The sequence below is a fragment of the Musca autumnalis genome, unplaced genomic scaffold (assembly GCF_047663935.1).
Source record: "Musca autumnalis isolate F117 unplaced genomic scaffold, ASM4766393v1 scaffold_3, whole genome shotgun sequence".
NCBI lineage: Eukaryota > Metazoa > Arthropoda > Insecta > Diptera > Muscidae > Musca > Musca autumnalis.
Genome location: NW_027411866.1, coordinates 49,038,307 through 49,058,162, shown reverse-complemented (window position 1 = coordinate 49,058,162; position 19,856 = coordinate 49,038,307). Strand labels below are relative to the sequence as shown.

The 19,856-nt window shown below is 34.1% G+C and overlaps 1 protein-coding gene across 6 annotated transcripts in view; it reads right to left on the bottom strand.

Annotated features, from left to right (window-relative positions):
• The window catches only part of fne (ELAV like RNA binding protein found in neurons), a 175,748-nt gene extending 158,141 nt beyond the window's left edge, over positions 1-17,607 (bottom strand). For 5 of the 6 annotated variants that reach the window (XM_073975209.1, XM_073975216.1, XM_073975206.1 and 2 more), the window contains exon 1: positions 16,867-17,607. The gene's annotated coding sequence lies outside the window, so the exon portion shown is untranslated. The remainder of the gene's footprint in view (positions 1-16,866) is intronic. The other variant, XM_073975208.1, reaches the window with a different exon arrangement.
• Positions 17,608-19,856: the final 2,249 nt, after the last annotated feature.

Genomic DNA, 19,856 nt, shown 5'->3' with positions numbered 1-19,856 from the left:
AAAAATTTCAACGCCCAATGTTGCCATTTAAGCCAAACAATACCACTCACTTGGACGAGTTTCATAGAATCACCCCAAATCTTTTTTTGCTGCGTTTTTTTCAAGTTATGTCGTATTTTTGCGGGCATTGTGTGGTATAACATTCATAGTTCGGATGAAAACCAACATATCTGGCGTAAAATCGATATTTTACTTGTGGAAGAAGCCAACACACACCTGAGTTTAAATAAATAAACTGTCGCTATCAAAACGCTTCGTCAGAAGTATTATTGTTTGGCTTGTAAGGCAACAATGGGCGTTGACATTTTTGTTTCTATAAAAGCAAACATGGTCAAGACATTGTTAACAATGTTTCTAAAAACTACTTTTAAAGAAAAGTGCAAAACTTTCGTTCTATGTCCTGATTTTTTCCTCTATCAGGGCAATGCCGTTACAGGCTAGTCTAATATGGGGCAAACCTGGTTGATACAGGACTTTCCATACATCATTAATTTGTTAGTGCGTACTCTAGACATAACCGTTAATTTTTCATAGTGATATGTTGGAAAAAATTCAAAAAATAGCCAAATTGCCTACAAAGGGACACTAATTACGATCATGCCAAATTTACGCCAGGAACATCATTTTTTCTATCGGAATCAGTGGCAAAACTACTGAAAACGATAGGGAACCAATTATTCCACCATTTTGATTACTAAAATGGCATAAAAAGTGAAAAATTTGGGAATTATTAATCGATTATTGTGGTGCATCATTTACAATGCTCAGTTTAAAAACGCCCAGCTTTTGGTTTCCGATAAAATTTTAGTATAACGGTACTGTAAACGGAGTATTTTTGTATGCCATCTTAAATACATCTTTTTAGCCTACAAAATTGTTTTTTGAATTGTTAAAAAATCTTAACTCGTTTCCAAGTTATCAACGTTTACATTTATTATTTCAGGTTGCATAATTTTCAGTACGTCTGGAAGTATTTTTAGGGTGTTCAAAGTTTCGTTCAAATCGGATAAGTAAAATGTTGTGTGGGAGCTACCTGAAGGAGTGAATGGATGTAATCCATTTTCGAAACTAATATATGTCTCGAAAAAATCGATTTGGACTTTCAAGAGTTATTGTACCATATTAGGGAAGTTCCCGAAGGAGTGGACCGATATGACTTAAAGTATGGACAAAATATTGTGAGATGCAAAATTTGGACCAAATCTATTGGTCTATTCGAGAGTTATAATGCGCTCGAGCTAGACAGACGGACGAACTGGGCTAAATCGACTCAAAATACTTTGAAGCGGGTTTCGTCGAAACATAAGACCATTATATCGATGAGGTACATTTTTTATAGGTAGCCTAAAGCCTGAGGGTACAATATACAATACAGCAGATTTTAATACCATTTAACCAATGCTTGAGAATTAATTTCGCTTACGGTTGTTTTCAGCTACAAATTTGTTAATGATAAGAAAAAATTCAGATGGGTATGCTATTTATAACTAGACATCGGATTTTGCATATTTGCATATTTTTTATTAATAAAGATACGAAAATTCTGATTGGGCCAAAATTCGTTTTGAAGAAAACTGAATGCAATGACAGGCTCATATTTTTTATTTTTTTGCATATTTGCATATTTTGCATATGCACAAAATATGCAAAATATATGCAAAATATGCAAAAAATATGCAAAATATGCAAAAAATATGCAAAATATGCAACTAATTTTTTTGACGAAAATCGTCAAATTAAATTTGGAAAGTCATCAAAAAGTGTTCTAAATTAAGTTTATTGTCGTTAAACGTCGATTTCTTAGCAGATTATTATGTTATTAATTATTATTCCGCCACAGCAATAAATCTGGACTAAAAGACTTAGAAAATTTCCTATAACCCAGCCTTCTTATTACAACATAAGTTGCTTTCTAATAAAAATGTGTTCAAAAACTCAATCAGAAATATCAAAATGAACGTATCCAAATATGTTGATAGTTTCTGCTCGGCCAAATTGTCTGACAGAATAACAAATGAGCTAGAAATTAAGACTAAGACAATATTGAATATTACAAAAAATCTTTCATATTTTACTAAAAACATATAACATATAAAAACATATACAGGGCAATCATGAATATTTCCCTCCGAATTTTCCGCACGGAAAATAATTTTAGAAAGTGAAACTCTTTTAAAATCAATATTTGTTAAAAGTTGAAAGCTACTAGATTCGCTTCATGATGGCATATTCTAGACGAATCGACAAAAATATTCCCTTTTTTTCTGCATAAATATGGAAAAAAATTGTGAAATTTGGGAAAGGAAACAAATTATGCACGGAATTTTTATTCATGATTGCACCGATAACTATATTTTAATACCCTAAGGGTATTATGTCTTAGTGAATGAGTTTGCAACATGCAAAAGGAAACGAAATAGACCCACAGTTCCTTTTTATGATCTGCATAGATTCGCACTTATCCATCTGGCCAGGTCTTTTTGAAAACAAAGTACAGGTCACATTTATAGACCAATTCGCATAAAAATTGGAGATTTTTTGGCCCTAGGGCGATCCCTGTTTGATTTGGTAAGAATCGATTCAGATTTGGATAATGCACCCATATATACAGTATAATCTCGATAGTCCCTACACCACAGGTTTCGGCGGTGTCCGAATTATCAAATTGGCCGGATTAACGAATAGTAAAAAAAAATAAATTATTTTCTATGATTAAATAACTCGTGGTAGTTATATAACACTCTACGTGCTCTAAGTGTTAAAAAAATGAGATTTTTCTATACGACAATCCGGACATTTTTATTGGCATTGCCCGTATTTGTTCCTTTCCTTACTTTTTACCAATTTACCATGCAACAAGACTCAATTTTCCCAAATTACAGAAAACGCCAATCAGATTGTGAAAGTAGAGCTAAAAATATGGCGTTTTTAAAGTATATATCAGGATGTAAGCAAAACACGGTGCAAGTGTGAAATTTATTTTTTTTTTTTTTTTGAAAATTAAGATTCCTTGAAATCTTTGCCTTTTAGGTGTATAGTGCCTTTGGCAACTTTAATGACAATATTGCGGCGAATATTTTTCTTAATATATTTATTTATATCCTAGACAACAAGACTAATGGGTTATAAAAGATGTTATATCCTTGTACTCGATAATTTTTTTCTAAATGTTGCTGGAACAATTTTTACAGCAACTCCTCCATTAAACAACTGTCCAAATTCGAAGCATTTGTAATAATTAGTTCAAATTATCGAGTACACTGTCAGGTATAAGTTAATTAATTGTATATTTTCTTTTCGACTGTGTTATCAAAATTGTTTTCCTGTAGCAGGAATGAAAGAACTATATTTTTTTAGCATTCCAAATGCTTTTCTGGCAGAAATATGTGAGTGGTTTTGCCATGTTAAAGATAATTCCAAGGGTTTGACTTATTTTACCACTACCACGCTATTGTGTTGTTTTTCTGAGTGATGCCATTTTGCACTAATCATTTGGTGTTCTTCGCATCAATTTTAACTACATCCCGCATTAAATAAAACTTGTTGTTTTTAAAAATTTGAAAACAACAAAACCCGAGATTAAGCTCAAATTATTTAACAACAATAAAATAATACACATCTCAACAAAACTGCCAAAAGTGAATCTAAAAATAATGCATTACTTTTCGCCGAGGAGTGAACATTTCCCAATTCTGCATTAAGCGGTTGTATGCTTACAATATACATATAAAATTATGTATATTTATTGCATTAAACTAAAACCATGTCATCAATATTAAAGCGGCAGTTAGAGCATTTTTCCAAAGAAGCTTTTTGACCACAAATATAGGACTAAATACTATAAAATATATTCAAATCTAATATGTGGATATTCAAAACGTATACTTCTAATTATAGTTATATTCCAGAACCTGGAATCGTAAATTGTACTTTAGTACTTTTTCCCATTTTGCGCTAAAAAACGAACCCTTTTTCCAAAAACAAGAAAAAATTGCGCTTTTATCTAAAGAAAAATAGCGATGACTAACTCTAGCTCCTTTGTTTTTTTGCTAGACAATTTTGGCCGATTAGAAACAATCCTCATATATGGACATGTTGATTTTGACATTATCTATCTACATTTGTATAGGAAGCAAATTATGTTGTAATATGAATGCTGCGTTATTTGACATTTTCTCACCTTGTGAAAACTGATTTAAGTCTTGTTAGTCTAGATTTATTGCTGTGGCGGAATATCTGGAGAGTCTCAATAACATAATAATCTGCAAAAAACTATGTTAAACGTCAAAAAACTTAATTTAGAATGCTTTTTTGATGATTTTCTAAATTTAATTGACGATTTTTGTCAAAAAAACACTTGCATATTTAGCATATTTTTTGCATATTTTGCATATTTTTTGCATATATTTTGCATATTTTTTGCATATATTTTGCATATATTTTGCATATTTTTTGCATATTTTTGATATGACCCCAAATATCGAAAAAGTGACCCTCAAAACCCCTAGATCCAAAATTTGAGTCCAATCGGATAAGAAATAAAAAACATGCTAAAATCCGATGTCTATTTATAACAAAGCCCCAGGGCGTATGTCCCTGCCACCAGTTGTGTAGCCCATTTAAAACCTTCTTTTAGGATTTACATTTTTCTTTTTTTTTAATTTTTGTTGTTGAAAAATATTACGTAGTGTTGTGGTAAATATCTGTCTACGAAGCCCTGTTATTAATAAAGCGTTTTGCGGTCCCAACTCTAGCTCAAAAACTAATGAACCGAAAGTCATATATTTAGCTCAAAGATCGTGCCCTTCGTCGATCGACTTTTTAAAAATATTAGGTTTTGGCCTTAAAAAATGATGTCCTGGTAAAAAATTGATGTACCTGATAAGCCCACAAAAATATATGACAATCGGTTCATTAGTTTTTCAGCTAGAGTTAACAACGATTTTAATATATCATTTCGAGAAAAACACGTTTTCAGTTTCAATGTTGCGTACAAACACACAAATGTTCCCTTCCAACGTTCATATCTCGGACAATATTGTTCCGATCAACTTGAAACTTTAACCACATATTCTATGCTATTTATATTTTGAAATAAGCCAATTAAGCATTTTCGATTTTCTGAAATTTGCAAGTGCTGTTACACCTTAACGGATGATAAGAAGCGTCACATGGGGCGTCATCGTTGTTCTTTCCAAAACATAGACCAATATTTACAATTCTCGGAATTGAGCTATAGTATCCTCTGACAACACACAATACCAAATTATAGCAATCTCGATTCGAAAATTTGACAAGAAAAAGCCACGAAACATATAAAATTGGGCAATATCTATCCTCTGGGAACGCAAAATTTCAATTGACCAAAATCATGATAGTTAAAAATGTTGTGTAGCGTTACGTAAAGCTATTTTAAAGGTTTTTTAATTGATATTATAAGCAATATTGACACAAAGTATATAAATTCAATAGAGAGAGTTAATAATATTTTAGATACAGGTTTGAAATTTGGAAAAGAGTATAGATAGTATAATAGTCCTTTGATGTTTAGATTTGAAAATAAACAAGTAAAAAAGCGTTAAGTTCGGCCGGGCCGAACTTTTCATACCCTCCACCATAAAATATTCATTCCTGTCCCCAACTTTAAGTGAGTACGTTAAAATGTTAGATAATGTACATAAAATGCTTCATTCGGGAGGCCCTTTTTTATGGTGCCTATATCTAACTGTTGACAATTTTTGGTGGGCTAGAAATTGGGCCTATGTTGACAGTTTTTGATGGGAGCCTTTAATGTCAAATAACTCCTAATTCGGTTAAAAAATTTAGCTAGAATCCTCAAAATATCGAAAATCGGTACATAACGTGGGAACTTCAAATGTCATTAACAGCTAGTTCGGAGGTATCTGGGCTATACGAAAATATGAACTTAAATGAACAATATTTGTTGCAGAATTTTTGTTGACTTTTAAATTTCAAATTACAGAAAGTTCGTCCAAAAAATAAAGCTAAGGTACGGAAAATCGGGAGGTTTGTTTTGGGGTTATACAAAATCCTGGACCTACGTTCGGTTAAACATTTTAAGTAAAATCCTCAAAGTACCGAAAATTGGGAAGTATCGTTATATTGGGGCTATGTTGAAAATTGTTGATGCAGATGTGTGGTGACCACTACAACCTTCAAATGTCAAATTACAGTTAGTTCTGTTAAAAATTGTAGCTAAAATTGCCAAATTACTGAAAATTGGGAGGTACCGTTACATGGGAGCTATATCCGAACATGGACCTATGTTGACAATTTTTGATGGAGAGGTGTTGTGACCACTAAGAACTTCAAATGTCAAATTACTGCTTGTTCGGTTTAATATTGTAGCTAAAATCATCAAATTACTGAAAATCGGGAGGTACCGTTATATGGGGGCTTTCTTGACAATTTTTGGTGGAGAGGTATGGTGACCACTAAGAATTTCAAATGTCAAATGTTCAAATTACAGATAATTCGGTTAAAACTTGTTGGTAAAATTCTCAAAATACCTGAAATCGGGCGGTAACGTTATATGGGGGCTATTCCAAAACATGGACCTATGTCCACTAGTTATATAAGTTTATTGACATTTAAGAACCCTAAATGTCAATTGATAGCTAAATCGGTCTGAAAATGTAGATAAAAACGTCAAAATGCCGTAAATCGGGGGTACCGTTATATGGGGGCTATACCAAAACTTGGACCTAGGTCCACAACTTTTGTTATATAAGTTTAGTTACACTTAAGAACCCTAAATGTCAAATTATAGCTATATCGGTCTGAAAATGTAGCTAAAAACGTCAAAATACCGTAAATCGGGGGGTACCGTTATATGGGGGCTATACCAAAACGTGGACCTATGTCCACAAGTTTTGTCACATAAGTTTATTGACATTTAAGAACTTCAAATGTCAAATTATAGCTAAATCGGTCTGAAAATGTAGCTAAACCCGTCAAAATACCGTAAATCGGAGGGTACCGTTATATGGGGGCTATACCAATACGTGGACCTATGTCCACAACTTTCGTTATATAATTTTATTGACTTTTAAGAACCCTAAATGTCAAATTATAGCTAAATCGGTCTGAAAATGTAGCTAAACCCGTCAAAATACCGTAAATCGGGGGCACCGTTATATGGGGGCTTTACCAATACGTGGACCTATGTCCACAACTTTTGTTATATAAGTTTATCGACTTTTAAGAACCCCAAACGTCAAATTATAGCTACATCGGTCTGAAAATGTAGCTAAAAACGTCAAAATACCGCAAATCGGTAGGTACCGTTACATGGGGGCTATACCAAAACGTGGACCTATATCCACAACTTCTAATATATAAGTTTATTAACACTTAAGAACCCTAAATGTCAAATTATAGCTACATCGGTCTGATAATGTAGCTAAAAACGTCAAAATACCGTATATCGGGGGGGGGGGGGGTACCGTTATATGGGGGCTATACCAAAACGTGGACCTATGTCCACAACTTTTGTTATATAAGTTTATTGATACTTAAGAACCCTAAATTTCAAATTATAGCTAAATCGGTCTAAAAATGTAGCTAAAAACGTCAAAATACCGCAAATCGGGGGGTACCGTTATATGGGGGCTATATCAAAACGTGGACCGATATAGCCCATCATCGAACTTGACCTGCCTGCAAACAAAAGACGCATTTTCCCAAAATTTCAGCGTCCTATCTCTATTTTTGTGGATGCTAGAGTGATTACCACAGACGGACGGACGGACGGACCGACGTGCTCAGATCGACTTAGAATTTTACCCTGATCAAGAATATATATACTTTATAGGGTCGCAAATGAGTATTTCAATGCGTTACAAACGGAAAAACAAACTTAATATACCCTCATTACTATGGTGGAGGGTATAAAAATATGCGACGACATTCGGCATAGTCCCCATACAAAAGTTCCTCCTGGTATTTTGAAGTTTTTAAACAATTTTTCTAACAGAATTGACGCAATAAATAAAAAAATTTTCAAATGAATATTAACCATTTACGTTTTTTTGACATTTTGAGTTCTAATTCCAGCGGAGAAATGCTAATATATGTCCACAGAGAACCTCCATGCAGAAAGTGGTCAAAATAGATCCACTTTTGAATACAGGGGCTGCATTCGGGAATATGTCGAAAAGAAATATACAGTGTTTTAATGTGGTGGGTGGGTGCCCGGACATAACTCCCACGGACGTAACTCCCAAAATGATTTTGGGCGTTATGTCCGCTGCCCTTTGCGGACATAACTCCCAAAATTCGTTGGGAGTTATGTCCGTGAAGTAAAGCGGACATAACACCCAAAAAAATAGCGGACATAACTCCAAACGATTTTTTCTTAATTTATAAATTATTTCTTTGCTTAATTTTGAAATTTATAGTTATACATTTTTTTTAAATTTTAGAGTAGAAGTTAGAATGTTAGCGGATTTATACATTTGAGAAGGCCTAAGTGCCAACCAATACCGAAGTATCCACAAAATCCTCCTGATTTCATAACATTAGTTAAAAACGAAATTATGCCCGAAATGATGTAAGTAGCAGTTAGGAGAAGTTATTTATTCAAAAATATTTTCGTTTTTCAGAAAGTATTTGAATATTTGTACAAACACTTTTTATTATCTGCTTAAATTACTTTTACAAAAACTTTTTTTTTCTTAAATTGTGAAAATATTTTTGTAAAAAATTGCGAATATTTTTACAAAAACTTTTTATCTTGTTTAATTGTAAAAATATTTTCGTAAAAAATCGCGCGATTTTTTTTAATGTTTTTGCCTGCGGCGCTTTTCTTTTTTCAGAAAGTATTTGAATATTTCTACAAAAACTTTTTATCTTCTTAAACTGTGAAAATATATTTGTAAAAATCGCGCGATTTTTTCAAAAATATTTTCGCCCGCGGCGCTTTCCGTTTTTCAGAAAGTATTTCAATATTTTTACAAAAACTTTTTATTTTCTTAAATTGTGAAAATATTTTTGTAAAAAATCGCGCGATTTTTTTTAAAAATATTTTCGCCTGTGGCGCTTTTCGTTTTTCAGAAAGTGTTTGAATATTTTTACAAAAAGTTTTTATTTTCTTAAATTGTGAAAATATTTTTGTAAAAAATCGCGCGATTTTTTCAAAAATATTTTCGCCTGCGGCGCTTTTCGTTTTTCAGAAAGTATTTGAATATTTTTGCAAAAAAAAAAAATATTTTCTTATGTTGTGAAAATATTTTTGTAAAAAATCGCGCAATTTTTTTTCAAATATAGTTTCAGAAAGTATTTAAATATTTAAAAAAAAACTTTTTATCTTCTTAAATTGTAAAAATATTTTCCAAAAACTGCGCGATTTTTTAAAAATATTTTCGCCAGCGTCGCTTACCTTTTTTCAGAAAGTATCTGCGAATTTTAATTCGATTTTGTACTTAATTTTCTTAAAAAATTTAAATCAATTATAAATTATTTTATGAAATGAAAAATGCATATGAACTTAAAGTTAATTTTTAATTTTTTTCTTATACATTTGAAATAAAAATTGTATTTCAATAAAAATCACTTAAATTTTAAAAACGGACATAACTCCCATTGGGACTTATGTCCGCTAAGGGGGGTCGGACATAGCTCCCAAAAAATTTGGGAGTTATGTCCGCAAACCAAGGCGGACATAACTCCCAAAATCGTTTTGGGAGTTATGTCCGTTGGGAGTTATGTCACGGCACCTGGTGGGTGTTATAATCAGTTCTGCCCGAACACTAACTAACTTAAGTCCCATTAAAAAAGTTGTGTATTTGGATTGCTTTAAGTCAGGAGTTTTCCCCCATTATTAATTACTCTCCATTATAGAGGGCAGGGGAAGGGAATTTTCGATTGGATTTTCAGTTTTTGAAATGATGATTCTATAGTGAAAAACCGAACAACAATTACTGTATAGAATTTTAATCACTACTTTTATATGGTTCAGTTCTGTATTTCTCTCTTTCAGTTTTGCAACAACAACTGTATGGAGTTTACTACAATTATAAATTTATCGCTTAGTCTTAATTTGCGCTGTTTACTTAGGTATCGTTATTGTACTCTTTCTTTCTAATTATTTTGACTATTCAATTATGCTTCTGCATTGTGACATTGTAATCCCTTCTCCTCTCACTTATTTACTACCGCAGCCACTTTAGTTGTTTACACTAGGTAGGTGCGTAAATGTGTGTATTTGCCAGTCGGTTAGCATTTCGCCTGAACATTGAAGAACCTCCCAGATAAAGTGGACTGGAACTGTTTATGTAGCAGCGGGCACAGATAAATACGGGAAAGGAGCGGCTGGGAGTTAGTTGCGAATTATAACGCGATCTTATACCGCAAGTGTAAGTAAAGTGTAAACTAACTGAACTAATGTCTTGGGTGAATAACTGAAGTAAAGTCAATAAAGTATTGTAGAATCGTAATCTAAAACGGACCTTCGTTTTATTTGGTACAAATCGTATCGGGGAATAAAACAACGTCTAAGTTCAACCATAATTCCGTTACAATATGTTTGTATTTGGGCCTTGCAAAAACATGGTCGAAAAATATCTCTGAAAAAAGCTTGACAAAATTTTTGGTAAGTCCTGATAAAGTAGGTTAAGTCGAAAAAGCTCCATCTGAAACCCCAATGGATGTTGTTCCGGCTTATTTATATTTTAATTGCATGAGTAGATGTTTATGGACTCGATGACATTAACAACCTTTCAAGGACTATGTCCAAATATTAATCACTTCAGTCGGAACAGCGGAGGCAAACAAGTAAAAAAAGTATCAGTCGAGTTTGCCGACAGATATATATCCTCAGCCTGTGTGAGTTGAGAATTTTATATGTTGACAAATGGAATACTGTCAACACAACCAAAAATATGTTTCCTAAAAATTATCTAGTCAGGGATTTTTAGAATTTCGTGGCCTTTTTTGAACGTATAAACTTTCCGCCAAAAATATTGAAACAATATTTCCTGATAAATTTGGTTTCGATACCTGAAAGAATGGACCGATATAGTCCAATTTGGCAGTGGACCTAATTTTGGAAGTCATTCCTTTTGATAGTTATCGTGTAAAACCGACATTTTAGTTGGTAACCGTAAGATTTAGAGCTGTTGGATCATTATGTCAGTAAGCATGGACTTAACCACGAATTATAAAATATCACTGTAAACAAGACAGCAAGATATGCCATTGGCCAAAATGTCCAACAGATCCTTAAACGTCACTTATATTTAACGTTTGTGAGTGAGGTATCCGAAGACGTTGTCCTATATAGACGTTTTTGGTTCTTGATATATGTATGCACGTCTGGAAGTAATTATAGGATGCTTAAAGTTATGGTGAAATCGGATTTTTGATTTTTTTGTTTTTTTTTTTGTGGGAGGTACCTTAAGGTTTGAACCGATATGATCCATATTCGAACCTAGTCTATGTCTCGAAGAAATCGATTTGGACCTTCGAGAGTTATTTTGCGAACCATTTTAGCACCATTTGGAATGTACAGTTCAATGGGGGCTATATCAGAAAGTGGGCTGATATAGCCCATTTTCAATACCAAACATCCTAGGTGTAATATAAAGCTCAACATTAAATATTATGAGCTGTATCTTGATTTCAACAGATGATAGTGTCTTAAAAATAAAAATATTAGACTCCGCAACCTTGGCCTCGAAAAGGGGGCGAACTTTTTAAACCTCTCTTCACATTAAAAGCATCCATGTCTAAATTCGACATATTAAATATGTTTTAAATGCGATGTGATATTTTATGAACTCAAAATCCATATTACAGCCGATATTCTTAAAAACTAGGCTAGGATCTTTCAAATACTGATAATCTTGCGATAAGAACACGTGCACCATTATAGGCAATTCTCTGCTAATAAAACCCATATAAGAGCGAATGCGGTTGGAAAATGTGAGGCTATATGAACCTATATGGGTAATTTTCTTTTGAACGAATTTTAGCTATTGAGAACCTAACTAAATCTGCATCAAGTCTATTGGATATTTTTTTTTAACTTCAAAATACCAAAAACCGGGCATAACCTTTGTATGCTGTATAAAGAACGTGATCACGTATGGTTAATTTTTACTTCTAAATATCCAAGGACTAATATATAAAATTCCAAACTGATGTATTATATACTGCAAGCTCTATCTTGAATTTATATGAAGAAAAGACAACATTTTTTAGCTTTCCATAAAAAAAAATTAAAATTTTTTTTTAAGCTACATGAAAGATTTTTGGTACATAGATTGGGAAAAAAATCACATTCTTAAATCTGTTCGAGATACTAATTTTGGTTGTTGCGCGCAAAAGTTATGGCAGTTTCAATTCTGATAAAAAGAAAAAAATCTTTAAAAGACTCTAATCATTATATTGAGAAACTCTCTTAATTAGGGGCTCCCTACATACTATATGTTTACTGAGGTCCCATAACTTTAGTGAAAAAGTTGTAAATTTTCGCGGAAATTAGGAAAGCATTCAAAACAATTGGTAGTTTACAACTTGTTCTAATAAAATTCAAGCTGTTTATGCATCTGAAAAATATATAAAAAATATGTACGTAATCTAAACATCGCGAAGATTCAAATGAAACCAAAACTATACAAATCCGTTTAGCGGTTTGCATATAATAGCAAAAAGCAAAAAATATATTGAGGAAATTTATAAAATTTTTGTAAGAGAAAATATTTATTAAAATTTATTTTGTGAGTTAGTTGAACAAAATGTAAGAAAAATCGATCGGAGTTTTTCTTCTATTTTAGTTAAATTTCACGCAATAAATCACATTTTTTATTCTAATCACTTCTCGAAAACACGCTAACATCTAGCAGAAGATATGGATATCTTTAAAATAAATGTTGGGTTCCTTTAAATGGGGTATAATCTTGAAATAAAATTGTATCGGGTAATGTTCATTTTGAAATGCGTGTAAATCGCGAAATCCTCAAAATCACTTGATGCGCATGCGGTTTACCAATACAGCGAATTCTTCTCTTTTAATTTGTACACATTTGCCAGGATTTACTTTGGCCGCTAAGATGTAGCATCGTCTGCAGTTTAGTGTGCAACAAACTGTATAACGCTTATATTTTGCACAAAGTGCATACACTTTTTATGCGCATCCGATTTCACTATCAACCGTGAAAAAATACATCGATCTAAACATATTTCAATTATATCCATCAAGAACCGTGGATGTAGCATTACACAGTATTTTTTGTATAAATCGGATACAGCTCCCATGCCAATAAATTTTTCAAACCGCTGTTTTCGCACAAACGCTTTCACTTTCTTCATTGAAATGGAAACGATCCACATAAAACGCGAATTAGTCAGCGATATTTTGAAAAACATTTTTCGCAAATTTTTCAATTTTTGCAGTACCCATTTCCGCCGTTCTAGTGGATGGATTTTTACGATCTGTGATTCATATGATCCGGATCGTCGAAAAACTAAAATATCGCGGGGTACCAGCACACTCAAAACGATATTGTAAATACTGTACCCAAAAAATAGGTTTTTTAGAAAAAATATCGCACCAATTTTTGGCCTTTGGCAGTAGATTACTCTGCTGCTGTGTGGGCTACATACTCAATATACATATCAGATTATGCGAAATCGCGAGTTCTTTAATCCTATAATTGGTTTTTCGAAATATCCGAATGCGCGTCCCAGTTACATAAAAAATACAAAAAACACCTGAAATCCGTCTTCAAAATGTCAGCATCCATAAAAGGTGGATGCAGTGGAAATTTTGGAAAGTGATACATTAGAAGTGTAATCTTCGTTTTGTATTCTCCTACTTTTACTTTGGACAGATGTCCGTCATTTGAATGGTTTAATCAGAAATCGAATAACAATGTAAAAAACCTCTTTAGCTTCAACGTGTTTTTACCTATGTTTTTTCCTTTACGCGGTCGTAACTACCACGTAAATTAAATTTTTTTGCTAAATTTTTGAGCTTTGTACAAAAACATCTAAATTAATCCAGCAATAGTCATAGTTACTGGTAAACTACAATAGTTCGCGTATTATAATAGTGCAAACCTTGGCTTCATGGAAACTAAAAAATTTTGACTTTTCCTCATATATACTTTCATACGGGCAAAATGTGCCTAATCGAAATAATGGTTTTATGTTTGGACGAAATGTGTTTCAGACAATTTGGAGTCGACTTAGCAATGTCTGTCAGACTGGCTGAAGCGCACGATAACTCCCGAACGGATTAACCGATATGATCCATAATTTGGTTTTCGTAATATTTTGGTAATATGGTAATATTTCTACCAGGCTTAGATCAAATTTTAATATGAACTATATCGGTCCACTCCTTCGGGTACCTCCCACACAAAATTTCGAAAAGTGCAATTTAAGACCTCCTCTCGAATCGTTTTTATTTTTATTGTTAAAACTTGTTTTCGCAACCCCCATTACGACGGTACAAGTTTTTCAGGGGCAAGTTCATACACCCTGAAAATGGCCAGAAAGCTGTGAAAACCCCGAACGATAACTCTAGAACGGATAAACCGATTTAGTCCAATATTTGGCGTCGTAATATTTTGCGCAATATTAAAACAAGTTCTATGATGGGTCATATCGGTCCACTCCTTCGGGTATCTTCCCTCAAAAGTTCAATACTTTTCGCTAAGATTGTGGGCACGATAACTCTCAAAGGCAGTAACCGATATGGTCCATGATGTGTACTTCGTAATATTTCTACGAGACATAGATCCGGTTAGAATATGTATTATACATATCTGTCAAAACCTTCGGATACCTCCGACACAAAATTTCGGAAAAGTGCAGTTTAGGGCCTCCTCTTGAATCGTTGTGTCTTTTCTTGCAACATGTTGCGCTCAAAGCCCATATTACGACAGTACAAGTTTTTGAGCGGCAAGTCCATACTTCTTGAGAAAATGATCCGAAAGCTGTAAAAAACCCCTACGACCAGCATGTGTAGTAGCTGGTGCGCACGACAACTATTGAACCGAATACTGCGTTGGTGCACACTTTGCATATCGTAATATTTCTTAGAATATTAAATGAAATCCGAATGTGGTGCTCATAGGTCCACTCCTTCCGGTACCTCCATTACAAAAGTTCGAAAATATTCGCTAAAGTGGTATAAACGGAGCAACCGATTAAGTCTAAACTTTGGATCTCGAAATATTTTAACAAAACTTAGTTTATGTTCAAAAGTAGGCCCTATCGGTCCACTCCTCACAAATATTCAACATTTTAGTATAAGTGCATATAAGGGTGTGTTCGAGGATGCTTTGGAAATTTTTACCGAACGTACTTCTAGTGGCCCTGTTTACAGCGATAGTATGTTTTTTGTAGGCAACTACATGTATCCTACATAATGGTACAAAAGATCTAAATTATATGGAAATGAAAGGTAGGCGCGATATCTATCGAGAGGAATGACTCCCAAGATAAGATCGGTGCATTCATTTAGGTACCTCCCCCGCAAATGTTTTGAGCTATAATCCAAATCCATATTTTGGTTGGAAAGTACACACGCCGAAAATTCTGAGATCCCCCTAAATACGCAAGTGTTTTTGGGGAAAAAAATGTTTCAATTCACACAGGCTGGGGTATATCTCTGTCGACAAAGCAGACTGATAGTAGTTCACTTGTTATTCTCCAGTTAGCAGATTCCACTTCTCCTAGGAATAAGCCTTGGAATATTTTTCCATTTTACTTCAATAAAAATTCGACCCGGCCGAACTTAGCGCAATTCTTACTTGTTTACTTCTACAATCAGGTTGAACCTATAATAATATCGGACCATATATAAATTTCATTTTTACTTTGAAACATCTGGCCCCCGTCAATTCTTTTATTTTATAACAAACAATCGCTTCTACGAAGTGCAATTAATCCTTCAACACAGAGTTATAAAATAACTGTAAGTCATGTTTCTATTCATAGAAATTCCAGGAAGAAAATCAATCAATGACCCAGCAGAAATGCATTCAATTGCAAGGCTCGAGTCAATGGGTGTCTGTCTGTTGGGGTCGCTTGCTCGGATTGAGTTATTGACATCGAACTCATATCGACGACATTAACTGAAAGTTCAACAACTCAATTATTCAGGATAAAAACAACAACTCATCGCATATTTTGCTATTGTTATTTTCACAACAATCTGCAGCTTTAAGTGTTGAGGTATAGATACAGAAAGGTATGCGGAATACGGGTTACAATATGAAAATCATGAAAATCATATGACCGGGAAACACTTCAATGAAAGGAACAAAGGGAAACCGGCAGTAACGGGACAAAAAAACAATTGCCAGTGGCATTAACAAAAGTTACTGGTTACAGCTTCACACACACACACATATACCCATTCGGGATATGACAGATAAAAACATTCTCACAAATGCATACACTCTCTCTCGCACATCTTCTCTTGGACACAAACACACTCAGGCAGGTTTACACAAAAATTTGCAATTGAGCATTATTATTATTCTTGTTGTTTAGGGCGTGGTACATTTGTGTAGGTATACCTGTGCGCAAAATAACAACATACAATCACCGGCACCTATAGGTTCACAACAAGGAACTCTCTTGCAAGGAGTAAGCACACCTACACACACACACACTTAAACGTATGCACTTCTCCACTCTCAGTTACTCGGAAACGAAAAAGGCCAAAAGCGCAAATGTAGGTCAAATTGCAATTCTACGAAGAATCTTTAACCCCTCGAATGTGACTCAAACTGCAGCTAGCTGCAAACTTTTGCAAAGTTCAAGGGATATACTATTGGCCCATTCCCCATGAAATATTTTTTTCCGGGCTAGTCCCTCTATTCAACTTACCTTAATTTCTCGTTTCAACGAGTCTCGATTTGCTCTGGTGGAGTGTTGCGAAAATATTCGTTGAAAATAGGTTTCCACTTTCCGAAGTAGAGAAAAATTATACACCGAACATAGGAGTCAATCGACAATTTATATACGTATACACAGATACATATACTTTTTATATAGAGTATATATATAGTTGAACGAACCAATCCGATATTTTGTGAATGAGAATTGAATGAACCTAAAAAAATCAACAAGACATATGTTTGCTTGTCCAGATAGAGATCTTGAAAAATTATAACTGATTTCTTATTCTTTTTCCAATGGCTTAGAGATCAGAATTTGTTTTTCTTCTTCACTTGATGAGTTGTGCCCGAACTTTTGCTTCCTTTGGCAATGTGGTTGATGTGGGTCAAACCAGTTGTTGTCAATTGCCTTATCTCAGGAACTTCACTTTTTCATATTCTGCTTCCTCAAAACTGAGAAATTCCAACTTCCGTTCAAAGGAAAATTTCGAAACGAAACTTTTTGGTAGTTCTTGGTTACGACTTTTTTTCCAATTCGACGAAATTCCAATTCGATTGTGGTTGATTTACGTGTTTGTTTGAATATTGATTTTGGTTTGATTCTACGAAACAAGGAGAAATTATATAGCGACGCAAATTATAAATTATATGAGTAGAATTTAATAAAAACGCGCTTAAAAAGAACCGCGTTCTCTTTGCTGGATACTTTGAAGACCGCTTGACTCGTACTGAAATGCAAAAGTGTCCCAACACAGTAAATGTTGAGCCAGCCAACCAGCCAGCAAGGCAACCAGCTAACGAGCCGAACAAGCAGCCAGCCAGCAAGCCACCACATACATAACACATCACAGCGACTGTGGTGTTGTGTTGTGTGGCGCTGTTGATGGTGGCAATAGTGTTTCTTGGTCTGGCGACACACATTCCCACATGGCCCACTCACAGCTGCCACCAACCAACCAGCACCACTCACACTGCATCCTCATAATAATGAAAAGGACATGGATTTTGATTTCGATGTCTTTTTCATACCCAGCTTGAGTTTTGTTTTTGTTACACATTTTTGCATCACCTACATACAGCCCGACAACACTCCCACTCCCACTCTCTCTCCTGTTCCAGACCAACAACAATAAAAAGCACCTAGTTTTGTCATGTCACATATCTCTACACTCAAGTGAGAGATATCAAGAAAAAAAGGAAAAGGCGTGAGAAAGAGAGCAACAAATTAAGGAAATGGGTTACAAACCAGAGGTGCCAATGGGGAAAAATTTTTAGACGTATAAATATTTATGAAATGTCTAATGTCCGCACTCTTCATCTAAGATATTGACACTCTCCACCATAATATGGAGTGTATAATTAAATCTGTCATTCCGTTTGCAACACATCGAAATACATATTCGTCGAAGGCCCTATAAACTAAATAGATTCTTGTTCAGCCATATCCATCTGTCCATCGCTCGTCTGTTGAAATCAAGATACAGGTCGCAATATTTAAGATACTTACTTACTTAATTACCTAACTGGCCCAGTACAGAATATTTGTTCCATGAGCTTTGTTACTTTATTTTCCCAAACTGAGAGTATTCTGATTTAATATTTCGCTCCATCGAAGCCTTGGACTTCAATTTTTGCGTGTACCGCCACGTGTCCCGTATTTATACGCTTTTTAGCGGGTTCATAATCGCTCATTCTGATGACATGGCCTTGCCAACGCAATCGTTGTATCTTTATACGTTTAAGTATACTGATGTCGTTGTATAGCAGATACAGCTCTTGGTTTATACGACGTAGATATTCACCGTCAACGCAGATTGGCCCGTAGATCTTTCGAAGAATTTTTCTCTCAAACAAACCGAGTACTGCCTTATCTGCTTGCGCAAGTATCCAGACACGGGTAGTATCAGTGTTTTGTAAAGCGTTATTTTTGTTGACGAGATGTGGCTTCGTTTTTAAACTGTTTACTTAAGCCAAAGTAGCATCTGTTGTCCAAAACAATTCTTTTTTTATACCCTCAGCCTTTAGGCTAAGGAGGGTATATCACCAATATTTTTGAAAATTTAACATAGTTGTAGCCAAGGTTTACCCTTTTAGAACACGCGACTTGTGATTGTATACTATACAAACTAAATGTTTTTGGCTAAAATGAGATGTTTTTGGATGTGGCAAAAAATATTGGCATCAAAAGTTAATTTGTCTGGAAGCTGTGGCTATATTTATGTTAAAAAGTAGGTAAAAATGGGTTGAAGCCAACGTGTCTTTTTTTGTTTTCTCTCGATTTGTGATTAAACCACACTTTCCACGAGTTTCCTGTCAAAGTAAAAGTAGATGCAAACTAAATAAGGATCATCTCCCTAATGTATTACTTTTCAACTTTTTATCTGCTTCTACCATTAAATGATGCTGACATTTTTTTTTACATTTTCTTCTAATTTCATTCCGCAAACAGGTTTTTAAAAAAATTATATATAGGATTGTAGAACTCGCGATTTTGAGTTATTTGTGTCGTGAATGTAGTCTACACAGCTTCATAGATATCTGCATCCAAAACGGAAATTTTGTGCGAACATTTTTCTAAAAATCATATTTTTCGGGCCTAATTTTTACAATTGTCATTCGAATTCTTCCTACTTGATTGCACATTTTAGTTTTTTACGTTTCGGATCCAATAAATCAGTCCCCGTGAAAATCCATCTACTAAAACGCGAGTTACGAGAAATTCCAAAGTAGAAAAATCACCTAAAAATGTTTTTGAAAATATCGTGTATTTTATCGCGTTTTTGCGGTTCGTGTCCACTGCAATGAAACAACTAGTACAGCATCTTCGTTTTAGCGAAAACAGAGATTTGAAAACTTTAATGATAAGAGAGATACATTCATTTTATCCCAAAAAATAGTGTGGGATGCTACATCCACGGTTCTTGATTGATCGCCTTGAAAAAGATATATATCGATGTAGATTTTCATGGTGGACATTGA